This window comes from Oncorhynchus clarkii, chromosome 10 (assembly GCF_045791955.1).
Source record: "Oncorhynchus clarkii lewisi isolate Uvic-CL-2024 chromosome 10, UVic_Ocla_1.0, whole genome shotgun sequence".
Taxonomy (NCBI): domain Eukaryota; kingdom Metazoa; phylum Chordata; class Actinopteri; order Salmoniformes; family Salmonidae; genus Oncorhynchus; species Oncorhynchus clarkii.
The window spans coordinates 61,451,726-61,465,006 of NC_092156.1; positions in this window are offsets into that span (position 1 = coordinate 61,451,726).

Genomic DNA, 13,281 nt, shown 5'->3' on the forward strand with positions numbered 1-13,281 from the left:
CCAAAGACTCCGATTCGCTGCTTAATAGGGAAAACCAAATCCCTCAGCTTTTTACAGAAACAGGGAGGGGATTTGTTTCAACTACTGAACGGCGCTTTGTTGTGTAATGTAATAAGCAGTAACATTACCTTATTTGGATTTCAAACAGCGCGCATACCTTTTTCATTTCACCATGCGGTTTGAGCTATGACGCCAACCAATAAAATAATTTCTCTTCAGTGTAAACGGAAGTGAGCAGTGACCAAGAACAACTTCCACGTTAGTGTTTTCATTTTTGTTACTTAGACGTTTATTAACACACTGGAAAAAAAACATAATTTAACTGCAAGCAGTTTAATTTGCATTGGAGACAGGACTTGCTGTAACGGTTCTCCTCTTGTGAAGTAAAGGCGGACCAAAGCGCAGCGTGGTGGTTGTTCATTGTATTTATTGACGACACTATACATGAACAAACTAACGGAAAAAAACAAGAAACGTGAGAACTCAAAACAGCCCTGTCTGGTGCAAACACAAAAACAGGAACAATCACCCACAAACAAACAGTGAAACCCAGGCTACCTAAGTATGATTCTCAATCAGAGACAACTAATGACACCTGCCTCTGATTGAGAACCATACTAGGCCGAAAACATAGAACTGACCCAAAACATAGAAAAACAAACATAGACTGCCCACCCAACTCACGCCCTGACCATACTAAATAAATGCAAAACAAAGGAAATAGAGGTCAGAACGTGACACTTGCTTGATAAATGTTATCTAAGTAACGCTGGCTAGCTTCTAACAATGCCAACAATGCCAAACTTTAACGGTATGGGCTTTCACACTCAAATAGCCTCCATTATGGAGGTTCTAGCGAATGCAGCCGTTGCAGAGATATGTAAACTCGTAGACGACTATGCAGTGTTTTGTTTGGAAATAACTCAAAGCCAGAAAGAAAACAGGGCATTACGGAGGAAACTACAGCTACTGGACCTGAAGGTGGCACGGGAGCGCGCAGAGAGGACAATGCGAGAGCGCGTCCTCGCCAGTCGTACCAGTAGTGTCAAGATCCTTGACCGGTACAGAGGAATGGCAAGAGGTACATTTTGCAGAAGGCCGAGGTCGCGGGGGCTATCGCCCCGTTCCCCTCTTCATATAGCTCAGTCCCTGTTGCCCGGTTCCCCGTTCCCCTCTGCACATGTGTTCAGATGTGTTACCCAGAATTGGGTGTTGGTCAGTTTTTGGATAGTATGCAATATTTTGCCAGATTACTACACTACATGACCAAAAGTATGTGGACACCTGCTCCTCGAACATCTTATTCCAAAAACATGGGCATTTAATATGGAGTTGGTCCTCCCTTTGCCTCATGAGCTTAGTTCAAACTGTCTAACCCCATCAGAACCCAAAATATGCATTTGTTTTACTCCAATATTTGTAAACAAAGTAAATGTTAACAAACACTATACAGCCTCAAAATATAGTTAAAACTAGAATTGTGATATCATCGATGGTCAGTCCTTTGGATGGTCAGTCCTTGCATCCATAGCTTTGTCTATGAATTAGAGAGCGGTTACATTTTTCTAGCCCCATCCCTCAGCTTTTTACAGAAACAGGTGAGGGAACATCACTTTGTTTCAACTACTGATTGGCACTTTAATGTTCAATGTATCCCATGGCTGGCTTGCTTCTGAAGCTAAGAAAGGTTGGTCCTGGTCTGTCCCTGTGTAACAGTATAACTTTATAACCCCTCGCCCATACCCGGGCGCGAACCAGGGACCCTCTGCACACATCAACAACAGTCACCCACGAAGCATCGTTACCCATCGCTCCACAAAAGCTGCGGCCCTTGCAGAGCAAGGGGAACCACTACTTCAAGGTCTCAGCAAGTGACGTCACCGATTGAAACGCTATTTAGCACGCACCACCGCTAACTAGCTAGCCGTTTCACATCCGTTACACCTGGATGGGAGAGCAGATGCTGCTGGAAGTGGCCAGTAGGAGGCACCCTTTCCACTGCCTTAGGCATTGCCCTCTGTTGGGTGCTGTCTTTCGGATGTGACGTTAAACGGGTGTCCTGACTCTCTGTGGTCACTCTGGGGTGTTAACCCCGGTGTCCTGGCTAAATTCCCAATCTGGCCTTCATAACATCATGGCCACATAATCATCCTCAGCTTACAATTGGCTCATTCATCCCCCCCTCATCTCCCCTGTAATTATTCCCCAGGTTGATGCTGTAAATGAGAATGTGTTCTCAGTAAACTTACCAGGTAAAATAAGGGTTAAATAAATAACAGCCTCCATTCTTCTGGGAGGGCTTTCCACTAGATGTTGAAACATTCCTGCGGGGACTTGCTTCCATTCAGCCACGATCATTAGTGAGGTCGGGTACTGATTAGAGGTAGACCGGTTATGATTTTTCAATGCCGATACCGATTATTGGAGGACCAAAAAAAAGTTGATACCGATTAATCGGCCAATTTCTGAAATTGATTTTTTTTTTAATGTATTTTTTATATGATATATTTATTTGTAATAATGACAATTACAACAATTCAGAATGAACAATTAACACTTTTACTTTAACTTAATATAATATATACAGTTGAAGTCGGAAGTTTACATACACCTTAGCCAAATACATTTAAACTCAGTTTTTCACAATTCCTGACATTTAATCCAAGTAAAAATTCCCTGTCTTAGGTCAGTTAGGATCACCACTTTATTTTAAGAATGTGAAATGTCAGAATAATAGTAGAGAGAATAAATTCTTTCAGCTTTTATTTCTTTCATCACATTCCCAGTGGATCAGAAGTTTACATACACTCAATTAGTATTTGGCAGCATTGCCTTTAAATTGTTTAACTTGGGTCAAACATTTTGGGTAGCCTTCCACAAGCTTCCCACAATATGTTGGGTGAATTTTGGCCCATTCCTCCTGACAGAGCTGGTGTAACTGAGTCAGGTTTGTAGGCCTTGCTCGCACACGCTTTTTCAGTTCTGCCCACACATTTTCTATAGGATTGAGGTCAGGGCTGTGATGGCCACTCCAATACCTTGACTTTGTTGTCCTTAAGCCATTTTGCCACAACATTGGAAGTATGCTTGGAGTCATTGTCCATTTGGAACATTTGTGACCAAGTTTAACTTCCGGACTGATGTCTTGAGCTGTTGCTTCAATATATCCACATCATTTCCTCCCTCATGATGCCATCTATTTTGTGAAGTGCACCAGTCCCTCCTGCAGCAAAGCACCCCCAAAACATGATGCTGCCACACCCGTGCTTCACGATTGGGATGGTGTTCTTTGGCTTGCAAACCTCCTCCTTTTCCTCCAAACATAACGATGGGTATTATGGCCAAACAGTTCTATTTTTGTTTCATCAGACCAGAGGACATTTCTCCAAAAAGTACGATCTTTGTCCCCATTTTTTTTCTGAGGTCTTGGCTGATTTATTTTGATTTTCCCATGATGTCAAGCAAAGAGGCACTGGGTTTGAAGGTAGGCCTTGAAATATATCCACAGGTACACCTCCAATTGACTCAAATGATGTCAATTAGCCTATCAGAAACTTCTAAAGCCATGAAATAATTTTCTGGAATTTTCCAAGCTGTTTAAAGGCACAGTCAACTTAGTGTATGTAAAATGTATGTAAAATTACTTGTCATGCATAAAGTAGATGTCCTAACCGACTTGCCAAAACTATAGTTTGTTAACAAAACATTTGTGGAGTGGTGGAAAAACAAGTATTAATGCCTCCAACCTATGTAAACTTCTGACTTAAACTGTAAATAAAATTGATTTAGTCTCAAATAAATAATGAAACATGCTCAATTTGCTTTACATAATGCAAAAACACAGTGTTGGAGAAGAAAGTAAAGGTGCAATATGTGCCATGTAAAAAAGATAACATATAACATCAGAACATACACTAAGTTGACTGTGCCTTTAAACAGCTTGGAAAATTCCAGAAAATGATTTCATGGCTTTAGAAGTTTCTGATAGGCTAATTGACATCATTTGAGTCAATTGGTGGTTAAAATTTTTTTTAACTAGGCAAGTCAGTTAAGAACAAATTCTTATTTTCAATGACGGCCTAGGAACAGTGGGTTAACTGCCTGTTCAGGGGCAGAACGACAGATTTGTACCTTGTCAGCTCGGGGATTTGAACTTGCAACCTTCCGGTTAATAGTCCAACGCTCTAACCACTAGCCCCCTCAATATTCCCAGTTAAGAATTTTTAGGTTGTAGTTATTATAGGAATTATGACAGACTATTTCTCTTTATATCATTTGTATTTCATATACCTTTGACTATTGGATGTTCTAATAGGCACTTTAGTATTGCCAACCGAATCTCAGGAGTTTATAGGCTTGAAGTCATAAACAGCGCTGTGATAAAGCATTGCTAAGAGCTGCTGGCAAACGTTTGAAGTTAATGCTTACGAGCCTGCTGCTGCCTACCACCGCTCAGTCAGACTGCTCTATCAAGTTTCAAATCATTAACTAATGAGATGCTATTGAGGCCACTCTACTACACTGTCTGAGCCAAAGACTACATGCTTTCTGGTACGTTTCAATTACAATAATGGGTGGGGTGAATATATTCTATGACATACATACTTTTTTTGTTAACTAGTAAATAGTAGCCTACAGCAAAGTGTGTTTAAATAATTTATAACTTGTGAACAATTTCTGCTAGTTAGTTTTTGCTACCATGTGGGTTGCTTGAGCCTGCTAACTGAGGAGTGTTAATTCGCCTCTTTCCATACATGTTTCATTTAAACATTTATCTTACAAAGGAGTTGTTTAATCTAACTGCTTAACTATTTATCTGTACATGGAATTGTATATTTATTTTTTTTTCTAATCTTAACAGGAAAATGCCTTGGGCACTATCTGATGTGTGGAGACATTTCACTGCAGCTAATGTAGAAGGAAAAGCTATGTACATTTGCAAATACTGTGCCAAATCATATGTGAAGAATGCAACAAAGATGCAGAATCATCTGGCATAAAGTTCCCTTAGCACTCACAACAAGCAACCTCTGACAAAAGTCCCTCTACTTCTATTCAAGGTGAAAATGATGAATCAGACACCTTATCGATAGTAACAGCTCATGGTCCTCCTAGAATCAGCAGTTTTTTTTACTCTTTGTAGGATCGTAGTCAAAGAAATGCTGATGAATGTCTTGCTCGAGCTGTGTATGCAACTTGTTCACCTCTGATGCTTACAGGCAATATGTATTGAAATACATTTCTGAATGTTCTTTGCCCAGCATACACCCCTCCAACGAGACATGCTTTATCTACTCATTTACTGGATGCAGAGTTCAAGTAAAGGTCAAGCAAATCATAGAGAAAGCAGACTGTATTGCAATCATGTCTGATGGGTGGTTGAATGTTCGTGGGCAAGGAATAATCAACTACATCATCTCCACCCCTCAACCAGTATTCTATAAGAGCACAGACACAAGGGACAACAGACACACCAGTCTCTACATTGAGGATGAGCTGAAGGAAGTCATCAATGACCTTGGACCACAGAAGGTATTTGCACTGGTGACAGACAATGCTGTGAACATGAAGGCTGCTTGGTGTAAAGTGGAGGAGTCCTACCCTCACATCATACCCATTGGCTGTGCTGCTCATGCATTGAATCTGCTCCTCAAGGACATCATGGCACTGAAAACAATGGATACACTCTACCAGAGAGCCAAGGAAATGGTTAGGTAGCAGCAATCTACCTCACCAAGCAAAGTGAGAAGAATAAGGGTACCACATTGAAGCTTCCCAGAAACACCCGTTGGGGTGGTGTTGTCATCATGTTACCCAGTCTCCTGGAGGGGAAGGAGTCTTTCCAAGAAATGGCCATATCTCGGTATGGACTGAACATCCTGTCTGATGTTCAGCCTCTGCTTGCAGAAGTAAGAGAAGAAATCCGTACTGCCCTGCCCACTTCACTGTTGCATCAAAAAGTGTGAAGACTTCTGCCTGAAGCCCATACACGCCGCAGCGTACATGTTGGACCCCAAGTATGCTGGCAAGAGCATCCTGTCTGGTGCAGATACCACCATGGCCCGGATGAGGGCAAGGTTCTTGGCAGTCTGGCGAAGTACACTTTCAAGCAAGAGCTTTGGCATGGAGATGCAATTTGGCAGTCGTGCCAACATATCTCATCAGCCACCTGGTGGAAGGAATTTTGTGGATCTGACGCTCTTTCCCCTGTTGCGTCCATCATCCTCCAAATCCCATCAACATCAGCCACCTCAGAGCCCAACTGGTCCTTGTTTGGGAACACACACATCAAAGCACGCAACAGGTTGTCCAATCCAAGGGTTGAAAAATTGGTAGCCAGCCGGGCAAATTTTAGGCTTTTTGAGCCTGACAACGAGCCATCCTCAACAAGGTTGAAAGGTGACAGTGAAGATTAGGCCTCAGAGTCTGATGTTCAAGAGGTGAACATTGAGGAAGTCCAGGGAGAAGACATGGAAACCTGAGAGGAAGACAACCAAAGCTTTAGTTTCTAGACTATAATTTTACAGATGTATTTGGGAGATGCGATGGATCATTGGGGATCATTCAATATTCCCTTTTTTTGTTGTTCAGTGAAATCATCCCATGTGAAGAGTCCACTCGTTTAATTTAAGTTCAATTCATGACTTAAAAATATATATATATATCTATATTGGAAGCATTTAATCATTTGCAATTATGTCTCCTTATGATAAGGTACAATGTTTATGTTTCTGTCTCCATATGATATGGAAAATATACCCCATGCATTTTCTTTAAATGGAAAGTTTTGGAACGTTTCCACCTCTGAATATTCTCCAAAATGTGCAGGAGTCTTATGACTTAGGGGTAGCAGCTGTTAAGAAGCCTTTTGGACCTAGACTTGGTGCTCCGGTACCGCTTGTCATGCGGTAGCAGAGACAACAGTCTATGACTAGGGTTGCTGGAGACTTTGGCAATTTTTAGGACCTTCCTCTGACACCGCCCGGTATAGAGGTCCTGGCCCCAGTGATGTACTGGCAGGAAGTTTGGCCCGAGTGATGTACTGGGCCGTATGTACTACCCTCTGTAGTACCTTGCGGTCGGAGGCCGAGCAGTTGCCATACCAGGCGTTGATGCAACCAGTCAGGATGTTGCAGCTGTAGAACGTTTTGAGGATCTGAGGACCCATTTCAAAATATTTTCAGTCGCCTGAGGGGGAATAGATGTTGTCGTGCCCTCTTCACAACTGTTGGTGTTTGGACCATGATAGTTCGTTGGTGATGTGGACACCAAGGATCTTGAAGCTCTCAACCTGCTCCACTACATTGAATGCTGTAGCGTTAAGATTTCCCTTCAATGGAAACTATGGGGCCTAGCCCAAACCATGAAAAACAGCCCCAGACCATTATTCCTCCTCCACCAAACTTTACTTTTGGCAGTATGCACTCTGGCAGGTAGCATTTTCCTGGCATCCGCCAACCCAAATTCATCCGTCGGACTGCCAGATGGTGAAGCTTGATTCATCACTCCAGAGAACGCGTTTCCACTGCTTCAGAGTCCAAAGGCTGCAAGCTTTACACCACTCCAGCAGGCCTGATTCACACAGTCTCTCCTCTGAACAGTTGATATTGAGATGTGTCTCTTACTTGAACCCGCAAAACACCAGTCTCCACATCAACAGTGAAGAGGCGACTCCGGGATGCTGGCCTTCTAGGCAGAGTTCCTCTGTCCAGTGTCTGTGTTCTTTTTTCCATCTTAATCTTTTCTTTTCATTGGCCAGTCTGAGATATGGCTTTTTTCTTTGCAGCTCTGCCTAGAAGGCCAGTATCCCGGAGTTGCCTCTTCACTTTTGTTGTGGAGACTGGAGTTTTGCATGTACTATTTAATGAAGCTGCCAGTTGAGGACTTGTGAAGCGTCTGTTTCTCAAACTAGACACTAATTTACTTGTCCTCTTGCTCAGTTGTGCACCGGGGCCTACCACTCCTCTTTCTATTCTGGTTAGAGCCAGTTTGCGCTGTTCTGTGAAGGGAGTAGTACACAGCATTGTATGAGATCTTCAGTTTTTTGGCAATATCTTGCATGGAATAGCCTTAATTTCTCAGAACAAGAATAGACTGACGAGTTTCAGAACAAAGTTCTTTGTTTCTGGCCATTTTCAGCCTGTAGTCGAACCCACATGCTGATGCTCCAGATACTCAACTAGTCTAAAGATGGCCAGTTTTATTGCTTCTTTAATAAGCACAACAGTTTTCAGCTGTGCTAACATAATTGTAAAAGTGTTTTCTAATGATCAATTAGCCTTTTAAAATTATAAACTTGGATTAGCTAACACACCGTGCCATTGGAACACAGTAGTGATGGTTGCTGATAATGGGCCTCTGTTCACCTATGTAGATATTCCCTAAAAAACTGCAGTTTCCAGCTACAATAGTAATTTACAACACTAACAATGTCTACGCTGTATATCTGATCAATTTCATGTTATTTTAATGGACAAAAAATGTGCTTTTCTTTCAAAAACAGGGACATTTCGATGTGACCCCAAACTTTTGAACGGTAGTGTAATATTTTTGATTCTTCAAAGTAGCCACCCTTTGCCTTGATGGCAGCTTTGCATACTCTTGGTATTCTCTCAACCAGCTTCACCTGCAACTATGTTCCAACCGTCTTAAAGGAGTTCCCACATATGCTGAGCACTTGTTGGCTTCTTTTCCTTCACTCTGCGTTCCAACTCATCCCAAACCACCTCGTTTGGGTTGAAGTCAGGTGATTGTGGAGGCCAGGTCATCTGATGTAGCACTCCATCACTCTCCTTCTTTGTCAAATATACCTTACACAGCCTGGAGGTGTGTTGGGTCATTGTCCTGTTGAAAAACAAATAATAGTCCCACTAAGCACAAACCAGATGGGATGGTGTATCGCTGCAGAATGCTGTGGTAGCCATGCTGGTTAAGTCTGCCTTGAATTCTAAATAAATCACTGACAGTGTCACCAGCACAGCACCCCTTCACCATCACATGCGGAGGCATCTCTTCACCATCACATGCGGAAGCATCCGTTCACCAACTCTGCGTCTCACAAAGACACAGTGGTCAAATTTGGACTCATCAGACCAAAGGACAGATTTCCACCGGTATAATGTCCATTGCTTGTTTTTCTTGGCCCAAACGAGTCTCTTCTTATTATTGGTGTCCTTTAGTAGTGGTTTCTTTTGTAGCAATTCGACCACGAAGGCCTGATTCACACAGTGTCCTCTGAATAGTTGATATTGAGATGTGTCTCTTACTTGAACTCTGAAGCATTTAGTTGGGCTGCAATTTCTGAGGCTGGTAACTAATGAACTTATCCTCGGCAGCAGAGATAACTCTGGGTCTTCCTTACATGTAGCGGTCCTAATGAGAGACAGTTTCATCCTAGCGCTTGATGGTTTTTGCGACTGCACAAAGTGCTTGAAATTTTCCAGATTGACTTACCTTCGTGTCTTAAAGTAATGATGGACTGTCGTTTCTCATTGCTTATTTGAGCTGTTCTTACAATAATATGGACCTAGCCCTATTTGGTAAAATACCATCTTCTGTATACCACCCCTACCTTGTTGCAACACAACTGATTGGCTCAAATACATTAAGAAGGAAAGAAATTCCACAAATTCACTAAACAAGACCCATTTGTTAATTGAAATGCATTACAGGTGACTGACTACCTCATGAAGCTTATTGAGAGAATGCCAAGAGTGTGCAAAGCTATCGTCAATGCAAAAGGGTGGCTATTTTAAGAATCTCAAATATAAAATATATTTTTTATTTGTTTAACATTTATTTGGTTACTACATGATTCCATATGTGTTATTTCATAGTTGATGTCTTCACTATTATTCTACAATGTAAAAAATAAAGAAAAACCCTTGAATGAGTAGGTGTGTCCAAACTTTTGACTGGCACTGTATAGGATGCCCATGATTTTCTCCCAAGATGTTCGACAAGCAGGTGTCCACATACTTTTGGTCAGGCAGTGTATCTTGCACAAAGACCATATATAATATTCAAGGTTGAGGAGTAACGGATCACATGTAACGGATTACAAAAATACTAATTGTAGCCTAATCCATTACATTGCCAGCTAAAAATATTGTAATTAGATTACAGATTCCTTTTGAAAAACTAGATAATTACTTTGAGGATTCCTTAAAAATTTAGAAACTATGTTTTACGGAAAAAAATGGAGACCTTTCTGTTTTCTCAATAGATAAATTTTCATCCAATTGGTGGCAGATTTTCATGCGAATATTCTAAAATCTGCATAAAGAAGGTACGAGCATTTTATCACCAGGGGTGTGTTTCCACCAAACAGACTCGTTTCACATAAAAATCAGTGCATGATGATGCATTTTTCGCTTAAGTTTCAATACACCAAATAAAAATATAATGTTCAAAGTGTTTCCATCCCATTTTCAACTCTACCGATAGTTTTGTCACAAACTGTTGCGTTAAATCGCAAATGTCCTTACTCTGGTTTTGGCACGTGCACTCTAGCCGTCAGCTCGCAAATACAGTCTGCTCAAACTCACACACTTTTAATAGCACTTTTGACAGCTGCAAATTATTGAAATATCTAAGTATCACTAACAAAAACGTAAACAATAGGCCTGTAGCAAATGCAGCATATGGCATACATTTTTCACATGCAAATAGCACTTTTCAGTAGTGCTCAAAGCATGCCATTCTAAGAGCAGCATTTATTTTTCATCACGAATCAATTATGAGCCCAATCAGTCCTCCATGACAACAAAATCATAAAAAACAGATAAATAAATCCTTTGTTTTGGGATTATGCTCAGGTAAAACATTTAGGCTAATCTAATATTTCCATAATTCCAAGTCCTACTCTTAAAGATCAAGGGGTATTGAATGAATTGTAATGACTGGAAATGTGACAGAATTTGGTTTTGAATGTACAAATTTAGTCTAATCGTAGTATTATGTTGGCGAAAGCAATGTGTTAGAAGAAGCCTACATAACCAACCCATAAAGTAAAATACAACATCCATTTATGGCCAGCAATGTAAACTCTAACATAGATGCAATAGATGTTGTTCAATTGGTAATATACATTTTTGTCTTCTTCTAAAGCCATTTAAGGGGAAAGTAATCTAAAGTAATCAGATTACGTTACTGAGTTTGGGTGATCCAAAAGTTACGTTACTATTTACAATTTTGGACAGGTAACTGTTACCGGATTTCATTTAGAAAGTAACCTACTCAACCATGAATATTCTAACCAGATGCGCGTGATTTTTGGATGCAGATTGCAGAATAATCTGTCACCCGGTCACCCAGGTCAGTCAGCTTCACGAAGAAACATTCATAGGTTGTTGTAACCACAGCAATATATTTTTGGGATGTCTTACACTTACAGTGTTGTTTTGATTATTGCTGGAACAGTCACCAACATTATATTTGGTTGTGATCTTTGTACAATATATATTTTGGATGTAGCAGTTGTTAGCTAGAATGCTAACGCTCATTCAGATAGGCTGTAGCAGTTAGCCAAAGAGCCATTTTACTGGGCCAAGTGTTTTAAAAAAAATATTATGCAGTTGATTTGCGATGATGACACAAAGCAGGACATTCATATGAGCCTTAAAATACAATTATAATCCAAAAGTAGTTTGAAATGCATTCATAAGAAACATGTAAATAGATGTTTTGGGGGCGGCCTTCTATAATAACTCCCCCGTGTTCTGCAACCAAATTGCGCGTATCGCCCTCATGCAGCAATGTTTGCAAACACAAAAAGGGGTCTATACCTTTGAGCAGACAATAGCTAACCTAACAACCTCTTTCCCCCCAATCACTTTCTCAGGTGAATGACATCTCACTGGAGGCCATAGGTGCTTTGTGAAGCCGGCAGGACACAATACATGGAGAGATGACCAACCAATCACTGTTGATGAGGGGAGTGGAACCCAGCACATGATAGAGGTCAGGGTAATATTGTTGCAAGTACTTTGTAAATTAAATGTGGTCTATTATTTTTTTCCCCCAGAAAGGCTCCACTCTGCTATTCACTTTCTTACATGTACATCTGCCATAGGGGAGCTTGTGAAACGTCCCAAGGATATTGTTATCCAATTGTACTCATGTTCCGGTAATAACCTCCTCTCTTCTTGTGTCAAAGGCTACAGATTCTGGGGTGAAGCTGGAATGGAGGACCTGCGGCACAGCAGAGACATCCAGACTGGAGAGGCCGGCGCGACCCCTGTAGCCACAGAGGAACCCACCACCACCCCAGTGCAGCCCAGGACCCGCCGATCGCCGTCCTCAAGTCAGAGACAGACACCCAAGGCTTTAACTGTAACACACAGGCTTTTACACAGGATCTGACCACAGATCAGACCCACAGAGACTGGGTCTGGGGAGACTAGGCTGTCCACCTGGTATATATCACCAGAGCCAGAGGACGGTCCATAACCATTGGTGATGGTGACACGTTAGACATTGAAGTTGATGATCCGTCTTGTTTTCGCCACAGAGATGGACCCTGACAACATGCCCCTGGGTTTAGAGACACAGACTGATCTAGAGGGGACTGGAACCGGTACAGTACTAATGTATACTCTGAAGGGTGCCTAGCTAAGAAAGGGGAGGGCTGTACCCAGTGTCACATGTGCTTTGTTGAAGCTGGCACCCTGAAGAAGCACAGGGAAGAAACGCTACAGCTGCCCCCCACTGTGAGAATCGGTTCTGCCACCAGCTATCACGCCTGCTCCCCCTCTCTGGCGCTTGAGGGCGCCAGGCGGCCATCATCACATACACCTGTCACCATCGTAACGCGCACCAGCACTTCTTTGGGCTCACCTGGACTCCATTACTTTGTTGATTGCCCTTCATATATCTGTCTGTTCCTCGGGTTTGATCCCCGTGTCAGAATTATTGCTGTTATGTTTCCCCTGTCCAGACACTGTCCTTGTTTGTTTCATTTTTTTATTAAATGTTCACTGTACTTGTTTCTCGTCTCCCAGCGTCTGTCCTTACAGAATGCTGACCCCAATATTGGAAGCATCAGGGAGTTTTGTTTTGGTTGGTGACGTCCGGTCCAGGTGCCACTGCCGATGGAACGGGGGATGCCTCTGCAGGCTCGTCAGGTTTTCACGCCTTAGCTGGCTCGTCGGGCTCCCCCGGCTCGTCGGGCTCCCACGCCTCAGCCGGCCCGTCGGGCTCGCCCAGGTGGGATGCCGGGTGGCACCCCTAGAGGGGGGTGTACTGTCGCTCCCGCTCCCCCTCAAGGGCGCCCGGCGGCCC